This window comes from Myotis brandtii, unplaced genomic scaffold (assembly GCF_000412655.1).
Source record: "Myotis brandtii unplaced genomic scaffold, ASM41265v1 scaffold43, whole genome shotgun sequence".
Taxonomy (NCBI): domain Eukaryota; kingdom Metazoa; phylum Chordata; class Mammalia; order Chiroptera; family Vespertilionidae; genus Myotis; species Myotis brandtii.
The window spans coordinates 3,451,354-3,464,740 of NW_005366455.1; the positions used below are offsets into that span (position 1 = coordinate 3,451,354).

Genomic DNA, 13,387 nt, shown 5'->3' on the forward strand with positions numbered 1-13,387 from the left:
CAGGCATTGCAATTCAAAAAATGGAAAATTCATAAAAAGAAAACATAGACATAACCAATAAAAACAAAATGCTCAATAGCTGTAATTTAATGAATATATAATAATTTATATTTGCTATCAATTTGGGAAAAACTAAGAAAAATAAAAACATTCAGTTTTAATAGGGCTGATAAGAAACCTGTATTAAATGACCATTAATATTAGTTGAATGTATTAATGAATATGATTATCCTTAGTATAAACTTATCAACTTTACTCAAAGCTAGTTGGATAATTTATATTAATTTAGTTTTTTCATATCCTTATATTAAATAGTATATTGATTTTGATGAAGAAGTAATAACATAAGAGTGCAAAGATTTATTTATAATGCTAATTATTACATCATTATGATAAAAATGATGAAAATAACTTGAGCATCTAACAATGATAAAGTGATTAATCAATTATTAAATATCATTTCTAGAAAATAATGTGCATTAAATTCACATTTTCAAAATTATTTTGTGGCATGAGCAATGCTCACAATAAAATAGAAAGTAGAAAAAGTAGCTTAAGTAACAGCATATTCAGTAGGATCCCAATTTAATTACTATATGTGACATGCATGTATGTGCATATGTTTATAGAAGAGAAAATATTTCAAAACATAAATAGTGTTCATTTCTTGTGTGGTCAGATAATAGATGATTTAAATTTTTGTTTTAATATATTTACCAATTACCTAAATTTTTTTATAGTGACCATGTATTACATTTATAAAAAAATGTTAACTATAAAGGGAAAAAATAGTAATTTCAGGAAAACAAGAAAAGCTAGTGTATGTCAACTATATCTACCTGATCTTTAAAACACTGCTGGCTATATAATTGTAACCTCTTTTAATCTGTTTATTTAATGGATACATAAACCACTGCCTGCTAAGCTAAAATTTATTAAAATATGTGCGAGTTGTATATGTATCTATCTTTATATATCAACTAGAGGCCTGATGCATGAAATTTCTTGCAAGAGTAGGCCTTCCTTCCCCCAGCTGCCAGCAGCGGCTTTCCTCTGGCACCCAAAACCCGGGCTTCCCTCCGGCTGCCAGCAGGCACCCAGGACCCGTGCTTCCCTCAAAGCCCGGGCTTCGTTCAGAAGGACAAGTGGTCTAATTAGCATATTACACTTTTATTATTATAGATATACTAGAGGCCTGGTGCACAAAATTTGTGTGGGGGGGGTGGTTGGGGGGTGTCCCAGAGCCTGGCCTGCACCCTCTCCAATCCAGTACCCCTCGGGATCGGGCCTAAACCGGCAGTCAGACATCCCTCTCACAACCCGGGACTGCTGGCTCCTAACTGCTCTCCTGCCTGCCTGCCTGATCACCCCCAATCCCTCTGCCTGCCTGCCTTATCGCTCCTAACTGCTCCACTGCCTGCCTGATCACCCCTAACTGCCTCTGCCTCCACCATCACAGCTTTGTCCGGAAGGACATCCAGAATGATGTCTGGAAGGTCCTTTGGTCTAATTAGCATATTATGCTTTTATTAGTATAGATAGGTAGATCTCTACTGATACATGGATATAATCAAGAAAAGCACACTCTGTGCCAGGCATTATGTGTTGCAGATCAGATGTGTTCAACAACGTTCATTCATAAAAGTTTGGAGCTGCCAGAAACAAATGCCATGTGAGTTCTTATAAATGAAAAGGTACATCAATCAGATATAAAACTTAAAGTCTAGTTCTTCCTTCAACCTTTTAAAATCTGAACCCACAGGAAGAAATGTAGTTCACATATACATCACGTGTGTGTGTGTGTGTGTGTGTGTGCATGCATGGGGTATGAAACAAAAACTTTACCACCTAATGCTCATATTTACTACTTGTCATTCTATTCTATTCTATTCTATTCTATTCTATTCTATATCTTTAAAAATGTCCATTGTGACCAACTAATTGCTTTTATGACCATCTAATAAGTTGTGACACAGATAGAAAAAGTAACCTCTAGGGCAGATCTCAGTCAGTAAGTGGGACAGACGTGATGCATAAATGTTCATAACCTCAAAATGAGAGCTTGAGCCTAAAGAAAAGTGTCATCACAAAACATATGTGAGAAGTCACCTTCTATTTGCTTAAAAATGACAAAGGGCAATTGGAGTAGCAGCTGCCCTACATGCAGACAGAAGGAAAGGCTGAGCCCACGAGGGAAACTTTACAGGGATGAAAGCAAACCTTGCTCATTAATTCTTGGCTAGTCTCTCTTTCCTAAGTATTCGCTTATCATTTTTTTTTTCTGTACAATTATTTCTAAATATCTCATTACATTTCAAATCATGTTTCCTGTCTGCCTGTCCCACCAGATATGAACTCCTTATTCACTTTTGAATTCTCAGAGTCAAATAACTTTCTGGTACAAAGTTGCCACCACGCAAGGTCTAAGGAATTAATTAATAAATGAATAGAACATATGCTTTGAAATTTTGTTCTTCAATCCTGGGGCCTAAGTGACACAACATAAATGAAAATGGGTTTATTCTTCTTCTTAATTGATGATAGGACATTAACAGGTCTTCTTCTTACTAAAGAGATAAAAATCCTCAAGAAAGTTAAGAAAGTTGTAAGAGCTTCTAATTGGGAAGGTATTCAAACTTCTGATAAATTAATGAATCAATAAAGTGGAAATACTGAATGCTTGAAACAAAGTGTCAGGTTTTTCCCTATTTGTTTGCCATTTTTTAATTCCCCTTTCATCATGTATTTAAGGATTAGATTTTTTAAAAAACTTACATATATACATCTCTTATGTAGAGAAAGGAGAATCTTATCCACTTTCTCAAATTGTAAAATAGTTCCAGAACTACGCGGAAACCACAAACTCATAAGTCCCATAGCATTTTTGCCCAGTCACCAATGTAAGTACAATGTTAACAGATTTCTTCCTGCCATCACTCACATTAATTGGGAGACCATGATCCCCTCTCCTGGAATGTGAATCTCTGATTCCTGTAAAACCACATACACACAGAGCACACCGCTGCTGAAGGGCTGCCTGGCCATTTAAACCCAGGAAATGACCAGAGAGGGAACTGCACGGAAAACAGGAAACCCAGTCCATAGGAAGGAAAGGTAGCTGACATATATGAAAATTATAATTAAACTAGACTTGCTAATACCAAACAATCTGGGACTCCTGACAATTGTGATGATGTAAAAATAAATCTGAAAAATGGAGGTATCTCCACAGGGTTTGGGTACCATTATCATAGAGTCAGCCGAAAGGTTCGTTAGAGAAAAGATACCAGATCGAGACAGGGAATGTCTTTCTCATACAGCATTTCTTACTGTTTCTCTAAAGGAGTAACTACAAAACATTAGTATCTTCACACACACACACACACATACACCCCACAATGAGGTTTTCCTTCTTGTTGGTGTTGATGCAATTGTTGATGAATACTCATATATAAATTGTCAAGTATTCAGCGACTGAATAAACCAACAAAGGAATGAATGATTGCGGACCATCTATTTCCCTCACGTGCTGATTGGCTTGGCCATCTAGGGAATGGAACTGTGTCTGAGAATAGGCTGCATGAAAGATGACATAGAACGAGCTAAATCATTTGAAGAAAGCTTCATAATGATAAAGCCGGAGAACTCCATTCCTTTCTGAAAGTCTTATCTTGAAAACAGAAGAGAAACAACTTCTCAATTGTTTATAATAACCATGTTATACCCTTTCTTCTTAGATCATTTACTTGAATAAATGGAAACTTTTCCTGTCAGCAGAGCTGCAATTAGTGGCATTACCTTTTGCACTTTCTCATAAACGCTCTGAAAATTAGCACTGTGATTTCAAGGTTCAGAACAAAACACAGAGAAATTAATGAGATTCATAGGAGGGCCGTACAGTCACAGACTCTAGTATGTGTCATTACAATTATATTCAAACATGGTGATTCTTCTTGTGGAGAATGGCAATGCCAGGCCTGCCATAGTGAGGATGATTACCTTAGAGCAGTGGTTCTCAACCTTCTGGCTCTTTAAATACAGTTCCTCATGTTGTGACCCAACCATAAAATTATTTCATTGCTACTTCATAACTGTAATGTTGCTACTGTTATGAATCGTAATGTAAATATCTGATATGCAGGATGGTCTTAGGCGACCCCTGTGAAAGGGTCGTTCGACCGCCAAAGGGGTCGCGACCCACAGGTTGAGAACCGCTGCCTTAGAGTTTTCTTTGATTCGAGTATTCTTCCTGTTTCAGAGGAGAGCTTTCTGTGTGTTTTCTTTTTCCCATCATAACACCAGGCTAGTTACTAGTTAACAAGACACAATAGATGGTAAATTTCAGAATGACTGAGTCAAACATTTCCTTCAACTGAAAGAACAAGATGGCACTTGTGGTGACCTGATTGGCTGTAGCTCGGGAGGCTGTGGAAGTTTGTTCTGAGCTAGGGAATCGGAACACAAATATGGCTCACATAGAGTTATTTTTTTTATTTTTTATTTTTATTGATTTCGGAGAGGAAGGGAGAAGGAAAGAGAGATAGAAACACCAATGATGACAATCATTGATCGGCTGCCTCCTGCACGCCCCCTTCTGGGGATCGAGCCTGCAATCCTGGCATGTGCCCTGACCTGGAATTGAACCATGACCTCCTGGTTCTTAGGTGGATGCTCAGCCACTCAGCCACATTGGCTGGGCTCATGTAGAGTTTTAATTGTCCTCCTGGTTTGGTGGCACGTATGTTATAAATGCCAGGTAAGTGGATTTTCATATCTTCTACTGTAAACATTCTCATTTAAAAAATTTAGTGCCCAAAGTTGATTTCAGGACTGTTGAGCTCCGCAAAAATAAAACATAGCCAACTGATTTTAAACAACTCAGCCACTCAGCCACATTGGCTGGGCTCACGTAGAGTTTTAATTGTCCTCATGGTTTGGTGGCATGCATGTTTTAAATGCCAGGTAAGTGGATTTTCAATTTTCTACTGCAAACGTTCTCATTTAAAAAATTTAGTGCCCAAAGCTGATTTCAGGACTTTTGAGCTCCGCAAAAATAAAACATAGCCAACTGATTTTAAACAGCGTTGAGAACAGTTTAGGCCGCAGGGGTCCTCAAACTATGGCCCACGGGCCACATGCAGCCCGCCGAAAACATTTATCCAGCCTGCCGGGTGTTTTTGCCACCGCTGTGTGCATAGGAATTTGTTCATAGTTTTTTTTTAAAACTATAGTCCGGCCCTCCAACGGTCTGAGGGACAGTGAACTGGCCCCCTGTTTAAGTTGAGAACAGTTTAGGGAATCTGGAATTCATAGGAGTCTCGGCTATGGTTTTTCCTATGTTCCATAAAATGGTCATTTCTCCCATTGCAGTTGAAGAAAAGAATGTGATTATTGTAGAAGTTGTAGCTTTGGGGTTTCATGATCCAACACAAACGGTTGTGGTTTGGGGGAAGTTAACCGATTCTAAACTCGACATCCTGAGCTGGCATTAATTGCTCATTAGAAGCAGAAAGGGTTCTCTTCTTACTCCAATGTAAGTACAGCACAGGGTCTTTTGACATATTATGGAAAAATAATGTGGTTCTGAACCTCTGCTTTCTGCCTTTTGGTATTTTGGTTTGGGTTTCAGCCAGGGATAGGCTAACTTATTTGATTAGAGCATAAAAAGAATGATTTCATTTAGGCTTTTACAGAGAACTGATGAAATGATACCAAAATCTGGTTTTGGTCCAATACTATTAGGTTAAAAAACAAAGAGGGATAATTAAAGAGGAGTTTGGCAGAGGTAGAAAACAGTTTTTATGGTGTTTGCAAATGAATAATCAGAGATTCCCTCTCAACCTTCTCATGTAAAAGAAAGGCTGGAACCTTGCTGCCACAGCGTCCTCCTTCCTGTCCATTTCCACCAGAAGTCAGCACCGATGAGAAAACCAGCTTTGCTAACAACTGTGTGAGGACAGTGCAAAGTCCTAAAGACTCAGTTTTCTTATCTGTACATAGGATTACAGCTCCAATCCCCTCCTGGGATTGTTGTCTGGATTAATTGCGATAAGGTATTGACAGCAGCACTGAGTAAATAGTTTTACTATGCATCTGGTTGTAGTATAATTTATTGAGTAAATAATTTATAAATATTTTCTTTGCATTTCCCTCCCATTTTAAGACCTTAACTAGACCCTGGGATTTCTTTGCTTTAGGGTTTTTGCAGAGCTGAAAGGAGAAGTTTCTAACTTTTTTCTGGTCTCTGGTCTTTGATTTTAGCATAAGATCATAAAAAAGATTAGTGTGCCCCCAGTGTCAGGGATGAAAGGCGTGCCCTTCTGAAGGAAAAGTTGTGTGTGTGAGAGAGGGAACTAGAAACTGACCTTTTGACCAAGGGACTTTGTCAAAAGGACCTGACAACCAGCCTGCCAGTCACTACCCGAGGGACTGTGGCCACCTCAGTGGTCACCAGAGTGAGCTGGCCCGGAAGGCCTCCCAAACGCTTCGTGTGTTGTACCATGTCCCAGGACATTGTAATTAAGCTCTGATGATGACTAAGATAGAATGGTGTGCTGGCTAATGGAACATACTCTTCCTAAACACCTCAGTGTGAGTACTACTTACACTCCTCACATTTACTGAACACATGCTACATGCCAGACATATTCAAAGTGCTTTCCATGTAGTAATCACTTAATTGTCACCATGCTATTGTACAAATGTGAAAGGAGACTAAGAGGTCAAATGAATCGCCCAAAGTTCCAGTTCGCATGCGGTGTGGCCTGGATGTGAATGCGGGCAGTTTGGCCTCAGGGTCCGTGCTCACACATTGCGTTTCCCATACCTGCCATATTATCATAGGTCAAGTTCAGGCCAGCTGTGGGCTTAGAAAGGCTGATGGGAAGCCAGGAGAGGTTCAGAGTAGCTACCTCAGGGCAGAGTTTCAGATAGCTCTGACTGAGGCGTCCTGGCGCATGGTAGTTGTACTGGCCACGGGCCACAGAGGACAGACTTAGAAACAACATCCTTCCTTGAGGGGGTGTGAGGACCCGTTTGTAGGAGAAATCAGTGCCGCTGGCCAGCCCGTCAGACTGGGAGGTCTGGGGACCTGGGCTCAGTGTATAACAGAGAGGCTCTGGAGGAACTTCAGGCTGTGGAGTGGCAACAAGACATCAGGAATATGACCTAACGGCCACGGGCCTTTCCTCTGCTTCATAAGGGGACAGTTCCAGGGGGAGACTCCATTAGCTCCTCTCCTGCTCCCTTCTCATAGACTTGCCCTAAGTACCCAATTTGGCACTTAATCAGGTTAATCAAGTGTCTTCTTTAAACAGAGAAGTCTCTCAGGGAGTGTTAAGGACCTTTATGGGTCAGAGAGAAGGGTGACTGTGGTGGAGGATGGAGCAGAGAGGTACTGTTGGACTCCCAAGCACTTGGGGGGGAGCAGGGGGCTTAAGAGGTGTGTCAGGATGGGGAGATAGGGGTGTTTAAGGGTCAGTACACCTGGCGAGACACTCCTAAGGATTGGTAGATAGGAAGAGGCTAGAGAATATTTTAAAAGTGTATCAAGGAAAGAAGTAAAAAGGGCATTTCCTTCTCCTCCTCTGGGCTCAGCTGTCTCCCTGTTCCTGCTATGATTAGCACAAGGTTATTGGATTTTAAGGGGCTTTTGTAAGCTGGTCTGGGACCCTACAATCAATAATTGTTTCCCTTTGGGAAACCATTCCCAGTTCCAAATTGGCAATTTCTAAATGGGTTTCTGAAGCACAGTTTATGTCTATGCTGGGGATTGCCTATAAACATGTTGCCTCCCTTCAAAATGATTTACGCTGTTTGAAAGCTAGAATTTTGCTCACATGATCTTCTCCTATATAGCTAATACGTCAACATGTTCCTATGAAATCCACATTGGAATATAAATGAACTAAAATGACCAACCAAACAACAAGTCTTCAATTTATTTTTGTCCTCTTCTTACCTCAAATGTTCAGTATTTCCTGTAATCTCGGTAAGTCCCAACTCTCTAAGTGGCACTGAATATTCTACCAACACCAAGCTCCATCAAACCTCAAAACCCACCTAGTTTATGGACACAGTGGTGTGTTTTTTCCCCTGTCTTGGAACCTCTTCCACTTCTCAGTTCAGCTATTTGAGGAAATCAGGGGCAGCAGTAATCTACCGATGGAGGGCCACACTGGGAGGAACTGTTTATTGAGCTTGAGAGAACTCATCCACAGAGAAGTGGGTGGTTATTTCAAGGCAGGAGCCAAACTGCAGCAGTTTCTGGATGCATACATTTGATGACTCCAATTCTTTACTTCATTCCATATTTTAAAGATTTTAATAATAAAATGGTATTTTTAATGGAGATATAATTTACATATAGCAATCCATTAGTTTTAGGTGTCTAACATGAATTTGATATATGTATCTATATATATAAAAGGCTAAGCAACTGTCCGACCATCTGACTGACCAGTAGGTATGATGCACACTGACCACCAGGGGGCAGATGCTCAACACAGGAGCTGCCAAGCTGCAGTGACTTGGCAGCGGCGGTTCTCTGGTGACACACCCCAGAACCAGAGAGGAGGGAACCCGATTCCGGGGTGCATCACCTGAGAACCACCCTCTCGCAATCCAGGTTCCCTCAGGGGATGTCGGAGAGCCGGTTTCGGCCCGATCCCTGCAGGCTAGGCCGAGGGACCCCACCTGCCGGAAGGACCCCGCTCACTCCGCAGACACCCTTTGAGCCATGGTGCTGTCCCAGGTGTGGCTGGCTGGGGAGGGACCTCGGGAGGTTGGCTCCAGAGCATGCCCAACCCATCTTGCCCAGTCCCACCCTGCTGGCCACCTTCTAATTAATTTCCTTTCAATGTGTACAAATCTGTGCACTGGGGCACTAGTATAGAATATGATCTTGTCACAAAAAATAATCCAAGGGGATATAGGTAGAGCAATTCTACCCACAGACTGAGAATCACTTTGAGTCCTTTCAAAAAATTCTACTGCCTTCTTCTGGAGCAAATTCCCAGCCCTGGGGCGAATCAAACTTTTAACTTGCCTATCTAAATAAGTAGCCAAAGGCCTGGTAACTTCTCATAAACAACTCAGTGAAGCCAGGTGGGTTCCTGGGATAGCTCAAAGCCCCCAGACCAGGAGACAATACTTCTTTTTCTTTTTATCTAGGCGACAAATAGATGTGTTCTTTCTGATGATAAACAGGAAAATAAATACCTGAAGGGAAAGGCCTTCTCAATGCTGTGTTGGCCCACTGACATGAGGAGCGCATTTCTCTTATTTCTCATTGTTAGAAAACAACGTTCTGATGGTTTTTATCCTTGTGTGGCTAGTACACATTCCATCCTAGATCCCTTCCTCAAGATGGTTAGCATGACCTCAGCATCCTGTTCTCCCTTTCTTCCGGCTGCAGAATTCACCGGATGCTTCTTTCGGCATCCAGACAGCTGCCAAGTATGTTCCTAGACCATCTTCATAACAAGGTGAACAGATCTTACAGAATGTTTTCATTTACTCACCCAACCATCACCTTCCTGAATCAACCCCCTTTGCCAGGAAGATAAATCACCATGTCTTTTAAGACAGTGGAAAGTAGCATACCTCCTTCCCATCCATGTATCTACAAACCCCTTCTTTAGATAAACATTCTTCTAATTTAGTCAGAGTTAAAAAAAAAAAAAGCTGGGAGGAGGTATGATATATTCCATGCAGCTCTTTAAAAAAGACAGTAATAAAGGTACTAATATTTTTAGAAAACTCTAACGCCATCTCATTTCTGAAATTACGTACAGGATATTCATGTGGCTATTAAATAAGCAGATAATCTTTATCTGCTAATAAAAAAGAAACATCACAAAAAAATAAAACACAGCAGTTTACTGCCAGAGGACTGTGACAGTCTTAACAAGTTTTCAGGAAAATAAAATACCAGCAGATACCAGGTATTATGTTTTCTTTTGGCAAATTTGAACACTTCACAGCTAGCATATCTTGCTTACTTAATTGGACCCATACAAACCCACCAGGCCTTTTCACTTGCAGCCATTGAAATGCTCCCAATTTGCTCTTTACAGCTTTTCAGAGCCTACATGGGAAAACAGCTCCACAACAGACTGGCTGAAAAGATTTCTAAGGTCTCATGTCCATATTTACAGATCTTGCAATCTGTGTGTATTCATTGATTTTAACACAAATAAAGGGAATAAATCAGGAGCTCCTTTGGGGGAAAAAAAACACACCACAATGAATTTGAGAGAAAAAGAACAAAGTATGTCTGCTGAGGCCACTCTCAGATGGTCTCTAGAGCCTTCCCTTGCTGCAACCCTGCCCCAACAGAGTTCACTGCTATTTCTCCAAGCTCATGTGGAAGCGAGTACCTCTCTATCAATAGCATTCCTCACCTAGATTATTGTCTGTGTCCTGTTTGGGCTTAGATGGCTGTATTCATGACTGGATTGTGAGCTTCTCCAAGGTAGAGGTAGTATTATATTCCTGTTACCAGCACTTGGCCTACACTAAGTCTGAGTGAATATTTGTTAACATTGAGTGGGAGACACAGATAAAAAAGGAGGAAAATAGAAGGATGCCAGAGCAAGGGAGAATCTGAGAGGACAGTGGGATAAGTCTTCAGCTTTGGGCCAGTGGGCAGGTGTGATAATGGAGAGAACGACCAAGAAGATGGCCAGGAAAGATCCAGAAAGTCCCAGGACAGCCAAAGAAAGACTGTTAGTCTCATGGACAAAAATATATTTTCTTTTAAAAAATAATCATAGGTCTTCATCAAGTGATTGCTTTCATCATTTTGGCTTAAAGACTTTTGTGAGCACACTCACATTCTTCAGGCCTATTTTAAAACTAATTTCAATGTAGTTATTAGGTAAAAGTCCCAGGCCAGCCAAAGAAAGACTGTTAGTCTCATGGACAAAAATATATTTTCTTTTAAAAATAATCATAGGTCTTCATCAAGTGATTGCTTTCATCATTTTGGCTTAAAGACTTTTGTGAGCACACTCACATTCTTCAGGCCTATTTTAAAACTAATTTCAATGTAGTTATTAGGTAACTTATCTTCCCAATTTCCTTCTCCACAGTTCAGAAGTTCCCCAGTATCACTGACTGGGAATATTTGTTAGGACTCTCAATGGGACTTGGGGGGTTCTGAGCCCATGAAAGTGTCTTCTGATGACATGTCCATGGGATGATCTTATTAGAGAAGCCGAACTTCTTTGGTGCTTACTGAATCGACTGGAATTAATGCTGTAATTTTAGAATTGTGGGTCAGAAATCTTGAGGTCAACCCAGAGAAGCACCTGGGCCCCACCCCTCCCCTGAGTGGACTGTGGATCAGATTTTAACAAGTGATTCTGAAGACCAGCACGATTCAGGAGCCACGGTCTCATTCATAAAAGCTGCCTTGTTGGATCTGGCGGACTAATAGGAATGAAATGTTAACTTTCTAAACTTGCTTTCCTAGATCTCTCCAAAAGTAGCAAGACAACAGTGCGATTTCTCAGGCTTATGCTGGACAAAAGATACTAGTGTTTTTCCTTGGCTTGGGGAGAGGACAGGAAAGGACGCTGAGATGCTAATCCCTGGTTTGGAGTATCTCAGGCAATGACAAAGAGCTCTCGTCTTTTATGACACAGCATTTACCAAGCATCCCTTTGGGAAGCCTTTGTTCCCAATTGTCTGGGAAACATAAAATCAGGCACTTTTGGCAACGCTCAACACATCTGAGCATGGGAAACACAAATTAAAATAGAGATACTTCTTTACTCACTAGCTTGTGTTTCTACTTACACTTTTACTTGGCATAAAAATAGAATCATTAAGGTAGGAAGAACCCAAGTGTGTAGATATCTAACTCAAGTTTGGTGAAGATCAGAGAACACTTTATGTCTCATGCAGGTTAAGTATTTTCATCCCTTCAGCTTCTAATGAAGAGATAAAATAAAATCAGGTAAAAAAAGCAGGACTGCTTACTCTAAAATTACTTGTGTTCTGTTGCTCATAGTGGTTTTGAGATGGAGGACTTTTCAATGCATTGGGCATGGTGTTCCCTTTTGGTTTTGGGGAAACTACTTCCCTTTATTTCATTGCTTGCTTGTTTGATTGAGGGAGCAGAACTTCTCATCAAAGTCAGTAAGTCGACCTCAAATTAAGTTAGTAGTGAACGGTTCTCTCCATTGTTATTCTGGAGAATTGTTTTCTTCTGCTACTGAGAATATCAGTGACCGGTTGCCTCATCACTGCTAATGTCATTCTGTTTAATTCAAATGTCTGTAATCAAGCCAATAAGTAGCTGTTTGTTTTGACCTATAGCCGCAAGATGCCTATCTCTGGAAGAGGTGGTAGCCATTTGGTAGAAGGTTGCCAATCCTTACTATGCCTTTCTGATGAGTGTTTTTAAAGTCTATCGCACGTGGAAGAACCTACTGGTGCTGGGAGTTTTATATGCTCTGCACAACAGTGCCGAATGCTCAGACTGGCTCTTAAACAGCAGTGGGAACGTGCTGAGGGCTGCACACAGGAAGCCACAGCACTGAAGTGAACACCAGAGGCAATCAGCTCAGTCACCGGACTCTGCTCTTCCAACCCTGACCTTGTGAGCATAAATAGGAGTGTGAACATCAGAAAACTTTTCAAAAACAGGTTTGCCCTTCAAAAGAGCTGGTGTCTTTAGTGGCCACCAGGAATAAGAGAGTTCTTTATATGGTTCTCAAGAAAGCACTAAGAACTGTAGCAGAAGGCAGTGGTCATCAAAGAGGGTGAGTGAGAGCTGACTCACGAAGAGGCCGTCACTATTACCACACACAGCTCTGCTCCAGCAATGATGGCAACAATGAGAGCTAATGTTTATTGAACACCAAAACCCAGTCTCTGGCACTATTTTAAGTATGTGACATATACCTTTTAAAAGATTTGATTTTTAGAGAGAGATGAAGGGAGAGGGAGAGAGCAAGAGAGAGAAAAACATCAATGTGAGAGTGAAACATTGAATGGCTGCCTCCTGCATGCCCATACCGGGGATTGAGGCCCCAACCTGGGCATGTGCCCTGATTGGGAATTGAATCGAATCGGTGCACTGGATGATGCCCAACCAACTGAGTCGCACTGGCCAGGGCAACATGTACTTTTAATCAACTCTAAGCACCCTTCTCTTGGGCATTTTTGTGGATGCTCAAGAGTCAAATGTATTTTGTAAGTACAGCTTTGCCTTCTTGAAAATGATAGGAGAATGAATCACTATCCTGAAAAAAACAAACACAAAGTTTACCTCTCTAGAGGTCAAAATATTCTTTTCTGTTCCCAAATGCTGAAGGATTGGTAAAGAGAATCCTCTAATACAAAAATTGCCCTTGCCTCAAAATAAAATGATCTTGGA

At 40.9% G+C, this 13,387-nt stretch overlaps 1 protein-coding gene across 1 annotated transcript in view; it reads right to left on the minus strand.

Annotated features, from left to right (window-relative positions):
• PARD3B (par-3 family cell polarity regulator beta) overlaps nucleotides 1-13,387 on the minus strand; it is an 868,889-nt gene that overhangs the window by 88,233 nt on the left and 767,269 nt on the right. The window lies entirely within an intron of this gene.